This window comes from Triticum dicoccoides, chromosome 4B (assembly GCF_002162155.2).
Source record: "Triticum dicoccoides isolate Atlit2015 ecotype Zavitan chromosome 4B, WEW_v2.0, whole genome shotgun sequence".
Classification (NCBI taxonomy): Eukaryota; Viridiplantae; Streptophyta; class Magnoliopsida; order Poales; family Poaceae; genus Triticum; species Triticum dicoccoides.
In genome coordinates, this window is record NC_041387.1 from 102,011,016 (window position 1) to 102,016,203 (window position 5,188).

The 5,188-nt window shown below is 42.5% G+C and overlaps 1 pseudogene; it reads left to right on the forward strand.

The window, feature by feature from the left end:
* Positions 1–5,188, forward strand: part of LOC119295279 — a 22,767-nt pseudogene that overhangs the window by 16,404 nt on the left and 1,175 nt on the right.

Below are 5,188 nucleotides of genomic sequence, written 5' to 3' on the forward strand. Positions count from 1 at the left end.
GGCGGCTCTAAGCGAGGGCGGCGGCGGCTTGCGGCTTGGGGAGGAGAGGCGGTGGGCGCGACTTATGAGAGGGGGAGGGGCGGCAGTGACTTGGGGCGGGGGGCGGCACAAGCGGAGTCCGACCCGGACTTTGCCGGCGGTTGGCGCGAGCCAAGCCGGCCCAGTCGGCACGGGCACGAGTTTTTTTTTTAAAAAAAAACAGCGCCACGAAGAAAAATCCAAATAAAATAAAATAAAAATCCTAAAATTCCAGAAACAATTTTCACCATCCCCTCCTAATATTTGGGACAATGTGAACATTTTTCTGGACTAAATGCAATTTTTTAAAATGCATCTTTTTCCCTAATTTAAATAAAAAGCAACCGAATAAAATTGCAAATAAAATAATTTGACTTCCAAATTTCTTTTCCAACATTTCTCCTCTGTTTTGAAGAAGTCCTTTTATCTTCTCTCATTATTTTTATTGTCTTGAAATAATTGGAAAGAATTCGTTGAAATCAAATTGATCCACTTTTCAGATTTGAATAAATTCAAAAATGAAATTTATATGAAACCTCCAACTCTCTCCTTGGGTCCTTGAGTTGCTTAGGATTTCTTTGATCACAACCAAATACCAAAACCAAAAATGCAATAAAATATGAATGCATATGAATGATCTATGTATAACATCCAAATTGAAAATTGGGATGTTACAATTTCTGCCTAGCTTCGCTTAAATGCTCACTAAAGAAAGCAATGGGCTTCCTTTCTTGAGATAGAACAGCTCCAATGCCTACTCCACTTGCATACTCCAACTCAAAAGTCTTGCTGAAATCAGGTAGCACCAAGACATACAGGAGTTTGTGAGAGTTTTTGCTTGATCTCATTGAAACTAGTTTTAGCCGCTTCTGTTCATTGGAACTTTCCTTTCTTCAGGCACTCGGTAATTGGTTCCATGATAGTGCTGAAATTCTTCACAAATCGTCTATAGAAAGTTGCAAGGCCATGAAAACTTCTTACCTCAGAAGTGGTCTTTGGAGTTGGCTATTCTCGGATTGCTTCAACCTTGGAGTCGTCAACACGAATACCATCACATGTTATGACGAAGCCTAGGAAAAGAAGTTGTGTTTGCAGGAAAACACATATCTTCAAGTTGACGTAGAGCTCATTTTCCCTTAGTACTTCTAGCACCTTCCGAATGTGATCAAAGTGTTCATCCTCATCCTTGCTATAGATCAAGATGTCATCGGAATAGACCACAACAAAGTGGGATAAGAAGGGTCGAAGGGCTTGATTCATCAAGTGCATAAAGGTACTTGGTGCATTTGAGAGTCCAAATGGCATGACTAGACATTCAAACAACCCTTCTTTTGTCTTAAAGCCTATTTTCAATTCATCCTTAGGTCTGATACGGATTTGATGATATCCACTTCTTAAATCCAGCTTTGTGAACACTCTTGCTCCACTAAGTTGATCCAACATATCATCTAGACGAGAAACAGGGAATCTATACCTTACGGTGATACTGTTAATGGCTCTACTATCCGTATACATGCGCCAAGATCCATCTTTCTTGGGCGTGAGTAGGGCTGGTACATCACATGGGCTAATACTTTCTCGAATGTGCCCCTTTTGTAGCGATTCCTCTGCTTTCTCCTTCAATATATCATGCTCTTTTGGGCTCATTTGATAGTGTGGAAGATTAGGAAGACTTGCTGCCGGAATTAAGATTCTATGTTGAATCCCTCTCATCGGCGGTAAGCCTTGTGGCTCCCCAAGTATGTTATGAAATCCTGCTAATAAGCCACGTACCTTTGCTGGAATTTCAACAGTTGGGTGCTCTTCTCTTTTTACAATAAGTGCAGCACACAAATCTGCCTCCTTCAAGTCTTCCATAAACTCATTAGAGGTGTGGGAGATAGTTAGCATACTTTTCCCCTCGTCCTTATACATATTACGTCACTTTTGTTTGGTAGAATAATGATCTTTCTCTTGTTCCAAATGAAAGAGTAAGAATTTTCCTTGCCCTTGTGTGTAGTATCCACATCAAATTGCCAAGGTCTCCTAAGAAGAACATGGCTGGCATCCATGTCAACCACATCACACAACACATTTGAGCGATAATGCTTGCCCAAAGAAAGTGGCAGGTTGCATTGTTTGGTGATCCTCATATTCACTCCTTTCTTGATCCACCCAATAGTGTAGGGGTTTGGATGATCATGAGTATCAAGCTTTAAATGGTTCACCAACTTCTGGGAGATAAGATTCTCGCAACTGCAACTATCAATCACTAATTTGCATACCTTGCCATTCATCGTGTATTTGTTCTCAAATATTTTCTTTCGTTGTGTGTCGTTAGGTTGTGGTGTGGAACATAGGAGACGCTGAATCACACATACCACCTCTTCACCTTCTTCTTGACAAACCTCTTGCCCCTCTACATCATCAGATTCGTATTATTCCTCGTCGTCTTCACCATCATGGATAGTTGTGTTAACAAATTTCCTTAGTGGGCAACCGCCGGATATGTGTCCCTCTTCACCACATTTATAGCACTTTGGGCCTTTATTAGACTTACCCTTGCCTCTAATTTGCTTCTGGATGGGTCCTTTTGCCTTTGGTGGAGCAGTCTTTTCTTCCACTCTATTAGGCTGACTCCTAGACGAGCCTTTGGTATGAGGATATGGAGGGTGTGGAGCCTTAGTTGCCTTTCTTGTCCTCACAAACCTCTCGGCCTTTAAGGCTAGAGCTTGTGCTTGATCAATGGACCAGATTTGTTGCATCATTAATCGATCTTGAATAGCATCATTGAGACCATTGATGTACCTTGCAACTTGTTGATCTTCCGTTTCAGCAAGGTTGCACCTCACTTGTAGCCTTAGAAACTCCATGTAATCTGAAACAATCCTTTTTCCTTGAGCACAATTTTGCAATTGGCTAAATAGTATCTGGTCATAATCAGCGGGCAAAAATCTCCCTTTCAAGAGGCCTTTCATTTGCCGCCAAGTTCTCACACGAGGTTCTCCTCTCAGCCTGCGCTCTTCTTGAACGCGATGCCACCATGCACCTGCTCCTCCTTTCAGCTTGTATGCGACCAAAGGAACTCTACGATCTTCTGGAACCTCCATGACCTCAAAGAAAGTCTCCACTTCATATAACCAATCTAGGCACCCTTCATATCAACATTTCCATTAAAAGTTGGGATCTCAGCTTTCACCTTGTATGTATCCCTTGCATATGTAGGGTTGGGTACTCTCCGATATGTGTAGAGATCTGGTTCTTCAAGGGCATCATCGTATTCTTCACCTTCAGAAGCTTCAACATAAATTGGCCTTCTTGAAGCACGTTGAACAACATGTTGTTGTGGCGGTCTTGCTCCAAGATTACCTGTCCTTCTTTGATGAACATCTTCTTCTTTAGATGAATCTCCTTCATTTGTAGCAGGGGGGACACCCTTTCTTATCATCTCAACCAGCTACTCAAATCTCTGATTAAGATCTTCACACGGCTCTTTGATTTGTTGTTCTGCAGCATCCATCCTCTTCTCCAATTGCTCCATTGCTTGTTGCAGGTTGCTCTTAAAGAGGACAACAAGAACTAGTATGGGTCGACGAGGCTCTGATACCACCTGAAGTAGCACAAAGGTTGTGGAGGAGCAACTCCACCTTGTATCGCTCTAGAGGCGAATGTAGGCCAATAGGACAGCAAGAGTTCAATCCAGACCTCCTAGGGCACAAGATCTACTCCAAGATCTTAGATAAGAACAACAAGTTCTATTATATGTAGTGGGTACATAGTCTGCTTCAAAGTAGAGGTGAGGACCTCTATTTATAGGGCTTTGGGAAGCCTTCACATACTTCTATTTATAGCTGGAATACTCTAGGAAACATTATTTAAGTTTCACCATTCTACTCATAGCTACTCACAACTAGAAGATTCTAGAAAACAGTAGGTAGGATAGAAAAGAAAAGAAAAAAAATACTACACTAGAGTGGAAGCATCTAGAAGTAGCCAAACTAATCTGACATATGATATTTTTTTCTCATCTAGTGTTCCTCATCAACTGGCCTGGCGGGGCGCGGTCCACCGGCGACAAGGAATGCGAGGTGGGGCGCCCGAGGTCACCATGGGAGGAGGAGCTCGGGGGGAGCGGCTGCTCGGATGGACATGTCCGGGCGGTGGTGGGTCGCTGGGAGCCATTGAATCAAGATCGGAGGGGAAAGCTAGGGTTTTGGGAATGGGGGCTAGGGAACCCTAATTTGGAGGCGGAAAACTGACCAAAAATGATAGGGGAGGCATCTATGTATAGCAAGGGGTGAGATGCTCTATTGGGCTATTGACTTAATTGGACATGGGCTACAACCCGAATAGGTAGTTTGCTGAAAATTGTTTTATATTTGCTATAGTGCCTCCTATTCGAATGTTCGGGCACCAAACGAACTCCGATTCAATCGGATGAAATTTTAGATGTAGCCTTGCTAGACTATATTGAGGCCACAGAAGTCATCCCAAGCCAATTGGAGGCCGTTTGACATTATTTAGAAAATATCTCCATTTATTAAATAAGTAGGGGTTTGCATTATGGGTAAGGGGCTAGGCTTGTGCAAACGTTGACATAATTTGGGTAGCTCCCAAATATCACAAGAGGGTCGTGTCCGAAGGTTCGGGTTTGAGCCTCGAAGAGCAACACCGAAAAAGAGAAGGGGTTTACTTATTCATGATTTGAGAAGTGTGACATAAAATATTTATGTTAAGTATTTAATTAATGCAATCAATTTCTAGTTTGGGGAAAACCCTGGGCTGTTACAGTGGGTTCAGTCGTCGAGGATATCCACATCCACATGGTTGAGGATGACCGTTTTTGTTTTGTTTGGTTGGGTGGGTTGTATAGGCCAATTTTTTGTTTGGTTAGAAAGATGAGAGGTGGTTAGCGATAGCCAGTTTTATGTTTGGTTTGAAAGATGAGAGGTGGTTAGCGATAGCCAGTTTTATGTTTGGTTGGAGGGTGAGGGGTGGTTAGGTTTTGGGATGATCTCTTTGCTTCAGGTGGTGAGATTACCCCACATGCAATTGCAACACAGGAAAAGTTTAGCATGAAAGAATATCCATGCGTGGTGGCTTCACTTCTTCCTTTCTTTCTCATTCTAACCACTCAAAAACACAACACAAGAAAATCCCACATGTCAAAATCATCACTTCAAAATACAAG